This window comes from Manduca sexta, chromosome 20 (genome assembly GCF_014839805.1).
Source record: "Manduca sexta isolate Smith_Timp_Sample1 chromosome 20, JHU_Msex_v1.0, whole genome shotgun sequence".
NCBI lineage: Eukaryota > Metazoa > Arthropoda > Insecta > Lepidoptera > Sphingidae > Manduca > Manduca sexta.
This window is the reverse complement of record NC_051134.1, coordinates 10,300,053-10,313,503: the sequence shown is the minus strand read 5'-3', so window position 1 is coordinate 10,313,503 and position 13,451 is coordinate 10,300,053. Positions and strand designations below refer to the sequence as shown.

The following is a 13,451-nucleotide window of genomic DNA, read 5'->3' as shown; positions in this document are numbered from 1 at the left end:
TGGCACGTCATTGAGGATTACACCAATTAACTGAAATTGACAATAACCGCAGAACACTGGATCATTAAATATACAAACACGAAGCCACATCATTTGCGTGTATTTACTGTGAAGTATTCTGTTAGTTATAAATATTTTATTAGTTGTGTAATTTCAAAATAAAATTACTTTTCGGATTTTATAGCGGTATTTTATATCACTCCCTCAGTAGTAGAGGAGGCCCGTGCCCAACAGTAGGACAGTATATAATACAGCGCTGATATTATTGTTATTTTATAATATAAATTTGTCGAAAAAGTTAATATCTACTTATATTTTACAGTTCTACAATATTTTGTATATTTAAGAAAATGTCTAATGACGGTCCTATCTACGCAGAATGAAAAAAATAGTTTAATTTTTATGTCTGACATTCGCGTAAACGTAAGTTGTGTATCTTTGTATTGTTTCTTTGCTGCAAGTAAAAGCAAATACGTAATAATATGTTATCGTGTTTTTCCAGTGATGGAAATTGGATCGTAATTCATAAATTTAATTTCTTTGTACTCTCTATATGAACTTTAATTATACCAAATATCACACCCCTGCGTGCGCGCAATGTGCTAAAGAAATGAATAAAGTTATATCTTCACTTATAATATATAGATCATGTATATCCATTGTAAGCGGCGATAGTCTAGTTGGGTGTGGAACGGACTGCCGAGACGAATGTCCGCAGGTTCAAATCCCAAGGGCACACACCTCTGACTTTTCTAAAATCATGTGTGTATTCTTTGTGAATTTATCGTTCGCTTTAACGGTGAAGGAAAACATCGTGAGGAAACCTGCAAATCTGAGAAGTTCTCTATAGGAATTTTGAAGGTGTGTGAAGTCTACCAACCCGCACTAGGCCAGCGTGGTGGACTAAGGCCTAATCCCTCTCAGTAGTAGAGGAGGCCCGTGCTCAGCAGTGGGCAAGTATATAATACAGGGCTGATATTATTATTTATTATTATTATATCCATACGTGGAAAACACTTCCTCTACGCACATAAATATCTATTTTCCAGCCCAAAACCTTATTCACCAAAAATTGGATCCAAACATGGCCAAGCCCATTTATTTTGAGGCTTCATTAAGCGACCTTGTAAGCTGAAATTTATTTCCTTACCAAACTGTTGGCCGCACACATGGCCCAAGTTATAAATCTAGCGCCAAGAAAAACTAACATTTTGTTTCGGGCCCGGCAATGAATTTGAACTTAAGACAAATTGGTTACATGCCCCATTGAGCTAAACGGATTACTGAAGTTGGGCAAAAGTTTTGTTAATTGTGAGATAAATCAAAATGTTCGGATTTGTGTTGGAAAAAAGGTTGCAGTGACGAGGAATGAATTTAAAGTAATGACGTTATTAACCGACTACGGTGAAACAAGGAAGGTTAATGATTTTAACACCTTACGTACGTATGTATGCATTTTAGCTTCCACTCTAGAGTCGCTCTTGCTGAGCCAATTTTGACAGATAAAGTATCTAACGATAGTTATAAGCTATATTTTTTTACTGATAATTTGCTTCGTAGAGAAGCTCTCTATGCTTCTTGGAGGCCTATGGATTATTATAAAAAAAATAGTGCCTATACCGTTAGGTCCCCACATCGATTCCCAGGTTGAGTAACTACTTGTGTCAGTTTCTGGCTAAGAAATTAAACCTAAATTCACTTTTCATTGTTTTTCACGCCCGAAATTATAATATGTAGCTTTCTATCACATAATGGAGCTAAAATCAGTTCGTCAACCATAGACGCATTTGAGTCTCTTATCCCTTAAGATCCAAAGACGTAAAATACTATAGGTAATGCGTCGAGTCTTCGCAAACGGGCCTTTGGACAAAGGTGCTTGATTACTTTCCTTAACTTACAGTGGTTTGCTAGGTGCGCAACACGCTGTGTCACGCCTTGCTTTTTTTATACAATCACAACAAAATAGCCCTCTGTACCTGATGATAAGTTGAATAGGGTCCGATAGAATATCTAGTGATGAGAGATGTTTAATTGTGAAATGGCAACCTTGGCAGTCGACACAATTATGCCGGCCTGTTGGAACCGAATAGATACAGGCTGATTTTGGAACGCGACACACTTATGTGGGCCACTATGGCGGGCTTAACACCTGGTGTACGGTGGTCGCTATCTAGGTGGATATAAAATAATATGTCCTATCAAATACATATATCTGGGTGCTAAAAGAAGAAGGAATTTCTTAGTTCTAGAATATTTTTGTAAGTTATGATTTCTTATGTTTATAGACATCGAATTAAAATATCTTTCGGATTTTATGGCGGTTTTTATATGATGTGATCCACCCCGTGACTATTAAGGCAAACGACGCGTCGAAGGAATTATAATATAAAAACCGAAATAGAATTCGGGAAATGTTTTATGTCAATATTCTATTAAGTCCATATAAAAGCCGACATAATTTTCAAAGAACTCCGTCATCTCTGGTTTTGCTTCATCATCCACTTAAGAATTAGGTTCACAGTCGTTTCTTTTTATAACTTAAAACCGACACGCGATTGTAATAAAATGAGGATTAAAATAAGGTTCCCAAATTCTTATTATATTAAGACGGAAATTGAAATAAAATTCTTTCTCGGATTCTATTGCGGATTTTTTTATATTATAATTTCCTCACGATGTTCCGAAGACTGCAACCTTTATAGTTACAAGAAGACAGAGGTTTTGTTCGTCCGAAAAGTCACACACACACAACGTCACGCATTTATCCCCGAAGGGGTATGCAGAGGTGCAACCAGGGCACCCACTTTTCGCCAAGTGTGTTCCGTCCCATGATGATAGGGGGCGAGCCTATCTCCAAATCGGGGGAAAAGTCAAAGTTACAATATCTGATTAAATTTTACAATTATACATTTTTGATTCTAAAAAAGGCTCCAAAGTCTTAAAAACATTGGGAGAAAATTATAAATTAAAAAATGGTTTCATTTCAATGTCTAACATTCGCATTAATAAAAAACATCGTCAATTGTTTGAAAAAGTGATCCTCTATTAGGAAAATAATTGGGAATGGTATATTCTGGAAAATTCACTAGAGTTTATTAGCCGCGGTTCTTGGAATTTACTAGATAGGTCTTACTTTTATCTATTTTTGCTATAAAGCAACAGTATACATTTTTTTCACATTCTATCCATTAATAAATGTGAATATTCAACATCTTTATATTACATAATATCATTACTATTATGTTCGATGTAATATAAAAATCAACCTTCTATTATTATGATATTTCGAAGCAACGATATTTTCTTTAAACGAATTAAAAGTTAATTGTTTCCTTTGTATTTTTCGTAGTCGAATTAATTTAACATTGCCTTTGATTATGCGCGATTCACCTCGAGGTTTTGTTTACACAGCAGACGAACGTAAATTACCTACGATATTTACTTTGCTGCTATTCTGTTGATATTATCATTATACGATTGCACGGTGAATATATTGGATCGATTATGATAAAATTTGGTATAAAGTAAGCTAGCCCAAAAGATATGCAATTTTATTGTAATATTGGTCATAAATCTAATCACAACGTGCATACTAGCCAGCAACAACTTCATTCATTAGTTTGCAATGTTTATCAGCTTTAGGTAGTTTTTTTTAATAAGTACAGTCAGCCACAAAAGTAGATGAAAAATGCTAAATTAAAAATCGCCGTAAAATTTTTATCTCTGTATCAAAAATCGATTTTTTATGTCATTTAAATAATTTAGAAAGTTTATTCTAGACAAACCAAAAACAATATTTCTGTCGAAGTTAATACGTTCGCATACGATCGCTTGAGTACAATATTGACTAAACCAACTGTAACTAATCTACTATTGATTAGTTTAGCAATTTAGTTGAAGCCAAAGTCAGCTTATTAATAATCTTGTGGAAACGAAATATTGACATCCCGTTGCTGTCATTGACGTATATTCTATAAACACGAACGTCCATATAAACTATTTGTTCAAAATCTGAACTAAAATGGCAACCAAAACGTTACTCATAACCTATTCATTTAACAACAAATAATTTTACTTTTTTAACTAATATTTTTATTCATCCAGGTTTACACTTAGACACGAGTTCTTATATTATGAGCATCACTGCGTAAATAACCACACGTTGTTAATGTAGAAATCATACTAAAGTCAGGTGTACGGATTGCAGTACAGTTGAGTCGAACACAATGAGTGTGCGGAATGCCAGATCTAGTACGTAGTAAATATTTATGGTTACTGTCATGTATGACGTGTGTTTACAACTAAACGTCTGCGCGGCGCCTTACTGTAATCATATTGCATAACTTATACCCTACTTACACAGCTATACCCAACACAAATCTAAATCAAACATTCCGCTCAGAAAGTATTTCAAAATTTATTAGAGTCGTTTGAATTTCGTGGAGTTTTATCGTAAGGAAATTCTCGGTGTATTTATGCGCCGTTTACGCCCACTACGGCCATCTGACACGTGATTGTGCATGTAACGTTAACTGCCATGAAAAGGGCTACTTTGTAATTGGATATAATTAAATATCAGTTTGCGTAGGTAAAGTGCGCTTTATAATGCTTGCGTTAGAGTTTATATTTGGTTAAGTAATTATTTTTTTATACGGGGTGTTATTTTTATTCGATATTGTGTTAAATTAAACCACATAATATGGTTTTTATCTGCTAACATTGTGCCAAAATCATCCGTGATATGTATGATATAGATGATAACGAGTATTTGCAGCAAAAAATCCAGTTTTACTTTTCTTAGTTTTTTTGTTTAGTTCGAATATGGCGTGTGCGTGAGTATATTTCTTAGTGAAAGTGTTATTTTTCTGCCCTGAAAAATTCTTTTGAAGAAGAAGTAGTAGTATCATGGCGTGTAAAATTAAAATTAATATTTAATGATAATATATAATTCATTCGGAACTTTTTTGTTATTTTACATCTACGGTTCGAGTAAATAATTGTATGTTATTTTCATGAAAATGAACGGTTTCATTAAGTAACATAATGTCAAAATAATGCTGTATAAATTAATTTTTTTCTTATTTTCTGTTTATTTTATTATTTATACATTTATATAAGACTTCAGCAAACAAGGCGTGATAGAGTAAAATATTGAGTACGAAGTAGATATGGATTTTATTTGTTTTTCCCCCTTTATACGCTTTTTAAGTACAAGTGCGTGTCAATCTGCGACGAATAAACTATTTTTCTTTCTTTTTCTTTCTATGTATATATCGATGGTGCAAAATGTGAACAAATGAATGACAGCTATCAAGCTTAGCATTATTTTCTATGTATCCCACCGATCTTTATCACTTCAGTCGTTAAACGTAGCATAACATGATATTTTTACCTTACAATATTTCAAAAATTATCTCCCAAACCCAAAATTTACTACGTTTGACAATTTACGTCAAACATTTTATGTCAGCCCAGGCGTTTTTCATAAAGAAAACAAAAAATACTTTGTAACTTTATCAGGCCAATACCGATAAATGTAACACAGGAGAAATAAAAAGTTTCACGCAGCCGAGACGCGAGTTATTGTTGGCATAATTTAATTCGGGAACAAAGAACAATATTGAATTTTTTTAACTTGTATGTAAGAGTTTCTTGTTACGATCGCACGGTGATTGAGTTATTTTATTGTTACTGGGATTTATTTAAAATGAGTTTTTTTTTATTGTTTTGAATGACGAAACGAGATGTTCGTCTGATGGTAAGCGATACGATCGCCCATAAACAGTAGAAACACCATCCAACACCTTGAATTACAAAGTATTGTTTGGTATTCCACTGCACGCACCATTCTGAGACGTGAGATGTTAAATCTTATTATCTCCAGGAGTCACACTGGCTACAATGTTTTTCAAACCGGAACACCACAGTGCTGCTACACTACTGTAGAAACTAACTGACTAGAACTACACACTGCTGCTTGGCGGCAGTAATGGACATTGCGGTGGTACCTATCCGGACGGAATCTTATATGCGGGACCTGCCACCAGTAAGTGTTTGAAAGTACCCTCGTTGTCGATAGACGTTATTAGTCGGTATTTTTATGGGGTTGGTAGCGTAATTGTATTGTCCGTGCTGTACGACTACTACATCTCAGGTTTGGATCCCAGACTGAGCAAAGTGATTTTGGATATTTCTACTCAGTATCAGCCCGAATTCTGGAATTTGTGCCCGATATGCCGAGGCTCACCCCTATGACTTCATAGGACGGAATACACCATACAAAATGCGCAAGTTGCGTCTCTGCTTACCCCCTTGGGATACTTTACTCAAAAGTTCTTATGTGTTACCATTACTTAGAACAATTAAAAGATGTATTATTGTCTAGAGGCAGTCATGCTTTCAGTCGAATGAAATGTTCTTAATTTCATTAAGTTCAATAAATAATAAAAAAAATGAACAAACAACGAAGCTAAACAAATCGTATGATCTTCGATTCCAATTATTTTCATTCTTTATTATAAGCGTATTTAATTTAATTGGTATCAATATTGCCTCAGTGGCTTTGTTGTATTACAGTTCGACTGCACTGCTGAGGACCTTAGTTCGATGCCCAGGTCAGGCTGTGATATTTGGTTTTTGTCATCAGTATCAGTCCGGAGTCTGAAATGTGCCCACCCCCTATCACATCATGGGACGGAATACGCACAGCGGAAAGTGGGTGCAGCAGTTGCGCTTCTGCCCACCCTTTGAGGCTTAAAATGCGTGTGTGTATGGTATCAATATTCTTGTTTGTGTTTTCATTTTTATTAATGTTTAGTCAATGTTATTATTTAATTTTTTATGTTATGGTCTTGAGTCTATAACAATATATTATTATTTTAAAATCATCTTAATTATGTGGTTGATTCATTTTATCTTAACCAGTCAATAAAGACATGTATAACGTATTTATATTATATCACAAAACTGATCTACTCGAAATATTATGTATAAATATATATCTCAATTCGAGATCCAAACCCGCGACCTCTAGTTCCAAAACTCTTCAAATGTCTACGATATAACATGCGAAATCTCATTATTTTCAAAAAGGAAACTCCATTCATACAAAGCGTCTAAAAATATTTCCTACAAAATCGTTTTGAAGCACAGACGGACAATAAAAGCAGATAATAAGGATACACGATTGATGATTGTGCAAGAAAATAAAAATGGGTGCCTTTTTGTGTCCGTCAGGGCGTGAAAATGTCCGAGATAATTACACAATTCGTCATTGTCATTTTTGTTAGAGTGTTTTTTTGGATTTTTTTTATATTTTTTCGCTGATCTTAAATTTGTAAGATCATAGTCAGTACTCACCCTTCAAGTGGTAGCGGTAACGCTATTTTTTCCCCGCGAAAAAAACAAAAATACAAGTGTTTTTATATTGCTCCCCCATATTTCAATCCAAAAAAGGGATTTACATTTCAGATTTTATTCACGAATGAAAGATTACTATCGCATTATAGTGTGGTAGTTAATTTTAATTATAAACCAGATTTGATTACCGGTTTGATTACCCAGTCAAACAATTAGAATTCTGCATCTAAATTACATATAAGACCCCCAACTTAGGTTCTAGCAATCGACATATGCAAAATTGTGACCAGACTCGCTCCCTGATTCATAAGAACATATAAGTTCACAAAGTGGGTGCTAGTTACATCTCTGCCAACTCTACGGGGACAAAAGCGTCAGCATATTATCCCTAAAATTGTTAACTGTGTGTGTATGTTTTTTATACTTTTTTTTGCTTTTATGTGTGTGTAGAAAAATAAATGTTTTAACATAGGTTATATAATTAGGAGATTAAAATAATCTATCGTTGAAATGGATTCTTATGTTTACACGAATGTGAGACAAAATAAAACTGCGTTTCGGATTTTATCGAAAGATCGCTCTCAGCAAAAAAAAATACATTATTATTATTCTTTATGTACCTAAATTGTTTTCATATACATTTTTCAAAATTTTAAAATTAAATACATAGGATTGAAAAAAGAATTTTAAAATTAAATGAAATATTTTCGACAACATTGAATTTACGGAAAGTTCTCTCTTTAACAAAGTGTAAAATGTAAAAGCGTACTATATTTTTCTTCTGCAGCAGTATCCTGTTAGTTGATATATTACAATAAATGTGTAGCGCATCGTTTATTGTTATATATCTACTCTAGTATAAACCTCTGTGGTTTGATAGATGCTAGTGTTGTATAATTATTGTATTTTTTGTGTAAACAATAAAAAAAAAAACTAAAATAAAAAATGGTCTTAATGCCAATCTAGGATGATTGACTTGTAAGTCCCTTTTTTTAACATGAGCCTATGTGTGTTGGCTTGTCAAGGGCCGGCTTATGCAAACACTTCGGGATTTTGGGTGAGCGCTGTAAGCGCTCGCAACCCTTGAAAATTAGGCGACCATGCTCAGGGCAACCCACTAACGGGTTATGAACCTTGACTGGTCATTGGGAGAGGATGAGACACCAACTATTATGGGTGTATGTCATAAAAATCCAACCGGAAATTGATCTGTTAGAAATATAATAAATTTTGACAAACATTCAAAAGTAAATATCACGAGACAATTTTACGGCTACATTTTTGATGGTTTCAAACACAGTTTTGCGATTCGTGAAAATAAATAACTACCAGTAGTATGTAGTTAGTAAACGCTGACTTCAGAAATACTGGCTAAATATAGAATAAAACTGTTTTATGGAGTCTATCTCAGTTATTTATATTATTATTTTCTCCCGACGTTTTGAAGACTGCATGGTACTGTGAAATCATTATAAATAAAATCGACGCTTACAGGGCAATCATATCTAAGCGATAATCAGCAAATTTTTTAATAGAGTTTTTTAAAGTTGGAATTTTAATATGAAAATTCATAACAATAAACCTTTTTATTTTATAAAGATATAGTCTAATGATATTAAAATTGACCTAGACACACAAAACCTAGATCAAATGACGCATAAAAGTATGGCGATTTCCAAATATTTATATAATTCATTTTCGGTATATTTGTCGCTTAGATATGTCTTTCAAGTGTCGAAATATATTTCAAAGAATTGGGACGATGTGGAGTCCTGATATTTAAAGTTCTAATAATATATCAACCGCTTTATTTACATTTAGTAGTTCAGTGGTCGAACTCCGATCATCGAATTTGATTTATTATTTGTAACACATATTTTTGCCGGCAGTAATCGGATTATATGGACCCTTTGCCACTGATTGGTAATATCTTATATATTTCGCTTATAAAAAAATCTTTGATTAACCTAAAGAACGATAGACTATATAATACGCTTCAACTACACCGAAGGGACATTAGTAAATTATATATCTCACCTGTGATAGCAATTTTTATACACCAGGATAGCCAATCATACGCATTGAAACACCGCGGTAAGTCCTGGCGAGTTAGGACTTATAATTCTTCTTAACCAAGAATCTTAAGAATCATTAATAGGAATTAATTTATTTCACGCAACCTGGCGTACCTATAACCCAAATGGAAATTAATTTTAAATGGAGCGATAATTGGGAAGCTTAAGCCATCCAAACATTTACAGTTACCAATATACCTTAGTGAAGACAGTAATAGATTTGCCACCTGAAATCTGATATGGCTTGTCTCAGTTAAGATTTACGTCTTCCGTAAATGGAAACGTGAAGATTGGAAATGTCGTGTGTTACACGCTAAACGGAGTCTGAGTAGCAATCATTTGTGACGAATAAATAGTAAGAAATACATATTCAAATAAGAAAACTTTTTGCTACAACTCACGCAAAATAATTTCGTAGCACGCCTACGACGTAGACCTACGTCTACGGTAACGGACGTTTCCGTTAAATGTCGTGAATAAATTAAAAATTAAACGTTGCGTTTGCATACCGACGTTACTTATAAAAAATAATCCACCGTCATTAAAAAAGCAACCAGTCCGGCACCAGGGCAATCGATTGAAAATAAAGCGCTTCTAAAATCAAACGTTTATCCAACCGTCATAAATTGACCGCTGGGGCCGCGCATAAAAATCACGAAAAATCCCATTTGCGTATTCGCATTCAACTCGCAATAAAGCCGAACATTAACGAACCAAAACCGTACCCTTCTCAGGAAAAAACAACAACCCTATTAGCATAATAGAAAAAAAAAGCGCTCACGTATTGCGTATTCCATCGGCGTTGTGAGCCCAACGAGATTGCGCACACGACAAAAATGTCTCGTAAATCACGGAATTAGAACATCAACACTGTATTCGAAATTTGAAAATCCACGCACACGCGGCCCGTTGATCGGAGTCGGAGCGAGCGAGTTCGCAGTGATTCGTGCAAACTCGTACACGCGACTGTACCGCTCGGCGGTCGGACGGCGAGTGCTTCTCTATGCCAGGTAATACGACGTATAGGGTTGTCGCGGCGATATTTTGTATAGCTTCGAATGAAGAAGGTCGACGCAATCTGGTATAAAGCAATTTGGCTGAAACTAATGACAGGCAATTGAAAAGATTGGAAATGTATTGTGCGTATTTAGACATTCTTTTATTTGCCCTTGAACTTTTATATTGTATTTTTTATTTATTATAATGATGCGTGTCTAAGCTTCAAATGAACTTGATTCATAATGATCACAATATGATAGTCATTAAATATACATTTCCGTAAACCATAATTTTGGGATCGACATTATTTGTTGTCGTTCTTGGTGTAAAATTCCCATAATTTATGTTTTTCATTACATAACATGTACTATAGTGTGGTGCTAGGGATATTTTTGAAATTTGCAAGCATTATATAATACGTGAAGCTAATACTTTATCAATTTAAAAATTGCGCGGATGGAGATATGACATTCGGTACAGTAAAATTCATATGGAGGAGTAAATACAGATAATATTTTAAAAATTATTCAAAATACATAAAATTAAGAAAAAGAAACTACACTCATAGGTGCGTTTATCACACATGTATATACTCTTTTGTTTATGGTTATCGTCTGTAGTCAACCCGAAAAGGACTAATATTATTTGTCTGTTGTAAGTTTAAATAACTATATACACCTATATATTGATATATGAAGAGAGCTGTATCATTTTTTAAGCACATTGCGATATTTGCCATGATTAAAGTTCTTTTTTCTATCTGGACACGCTAAAGTGACTCCATCGCACCTGATGGAAAGTTAGAGATGATTACTCCTCGACAGTCGACACAATTATGCCGGCCTGTTGTAACTGGATATATACTAGCTAATCCCAGAACGCGACACACTTACGTGGGCTACTATGGCGGATTTTAAAACCTTGTGTACGGTGGTTGCTATCCGGACGGATATAAAATATATCTTAACATCAGCAAAGTTTGTAGAAGTACAGAAAATAATTTACGTATAACATGTGTTCTATGTTCTATGTTGAAGGGCTTCTCTTTGCGCATTTAGCCCGTAGCAAATCGGGCCGTTGTTCGTAAATATAACATATGTTACAAATATATTAATTGCGACTGTCGAATTTAGGATTTCTGAACGTCTATTAATTAATAATAATTATTTATAATTGAATTCGAAATTGAAGCACGAGGTAATCCAACACGCAATACTCTAACCCTAATTAAAATATTCAAACAAAACTAAAAGAACTCGATTAGCTTCGAGTGTCACAAACATTATCCTACTAATATTATAAATGAGAAAGTTTGCGTGGATGGATGTATATATCTTAGTTCCTCTTTCACGAAAAAACTACTAGACGGATTTGGATGAAACTTTACAGTAATATTGTTCATACATTAGAATAATACATAGGCTATAATTTATAAGGATTTTGTGTAATTTAGTCATAATATAAAGATACATATAAGTCGAAAAAAAAAACTGCTATCTTGGCTTACGCTGCCTGAACCGTTGGAGTTAGACAAAGATGATGTACGGTAGGATTGACCCTGAGAAGGTGATAAGCTACTTTCTATCCCGGAAATATATATATCGGGACTTTTATCCCGGACTTAAATCACGCGGACAAAGCCGCGAGCAAAAGCTAGTAACAAATAAACTCATTTAAAATAAACACTAAACAAATATATTCAATAAAACAAAAAAATATAAGCCAAACAGGTTTTATTGTCCCAACGAATGAGTAACTCGCATTCTTTTTCTGTAAAACCAATTTATTTCGTTTCAACTGGCGAAAAGGTCAGACTTTGACTGACAGATAATTAAGGTTTATTTTCCCTTACAATGATGGTTATCTAACTACGGAATGTTTTAATATTAAGTTATGTATGCTAGTACTAACAAGGTTTGATAATTGCATTTGGGGGATACCATGTTCCTTGAACCTAGTTGATACGACTAGTGTAAATAGAAAAATGCGCCTTAATTACTTGATTTCACTAGTCTTATGATCTATGATCCCATAGCAACGTAGTGTGGCAGGTTTGCTGATAATATTTGTATTCATCTAAATATTGACCAGCGGCGAAGGGTCAATATAACCCGATTTTTGCCGGCTTCCCTTTACACAGAATTTATGTCTAATCTAATAACATTAAAACGATTTAATAATATATAATAATATCAGCCCTGTATTATATACTTGCCCACTGCTGAGCACGGGCCTCCTCTACTACTGAGAGGGATTAGGCCTTAGTCCACCACGCTGGCCTAGTGCGGATTGGTAGACTTCACACACCTTCGAAATTCCTATAGAGAACTTCTCAGATGTGCAGGTTTCCTCACGATGTTTTCCTTCACCGTTAAAGTGAACGATAAATTCATAAAGAATTCACACATGATTTTAGAAAAGTCAGAGGTGTGTGCCCTTGGTATTTGAACCTGCGGACATTCGTCTTGGCAGTCCGATCCACACCCAACTAGGCTATCGTCGCTTCGTTTTTCAAAACGTTTTGCAGGCCGCATTTATGCATAGTAGTATCTAAGTTGTGTCGGGTTCCTTTTCGGAAAATTTCATTTTTCATCACTAACTGACACAACACTAACATTGCATAATATATACTGGCTTTTGCTCGCGGATTCGCCCACATGACAGTCTTTCTGGGATAAAAATCCCGCTATATTTTCTGGGGGCAAAAAAAAGCCTATGTCCTTCCAAAGGTCTCAAACTATCTCCATATCTAATTTTATTGAAATCTATTCAATAGATTTGAGTTTATCGTGTTCAGGCAGACAGACAGACGCGGCGGAGGTTTTGTTTTATAATGTGTACGTATGATATATTATTGTATCCACAAAAGCACAAAGCGGTACGGCAGCACTAAGGTCCTGGATTCGAATCCCGGGTCGTGCAAAGTGATATTTAGGTTTTTCTGCTCAGCATCAGTCCGGAGTTTGGAATTTGTGTCCAAAATGGCGATAGACTCGTTCCCTATCATATCATAGGACG

The 13,451-nt window shown here is 34.6% G+C and overlaps 1 protein-coding gene across 1 annotated transcript in view; it reads right to left on the bottom strand.

Moving 5' to 3' along the window:
* LOC115440702 (acid sphingomyelinase-like phosphodiesterase 3a) overlaps positions 1-10,428 on the bottom strand; it is a 56,250-nt gene extending 45,822 nt beyond the window's left edge. The window contains exon 1 of the mRNA XM_030165119.1: positions 10,216-10,428. The gene's annotated coding sequence lies outside the window, so the exon portion shown is untranslated. The remainder of the gene's footprint in view (positions 1-10,215) is intronic.
* Between the last annotated feature and the right edge of the window lie 3,023 nt (positions 10,429-13,451).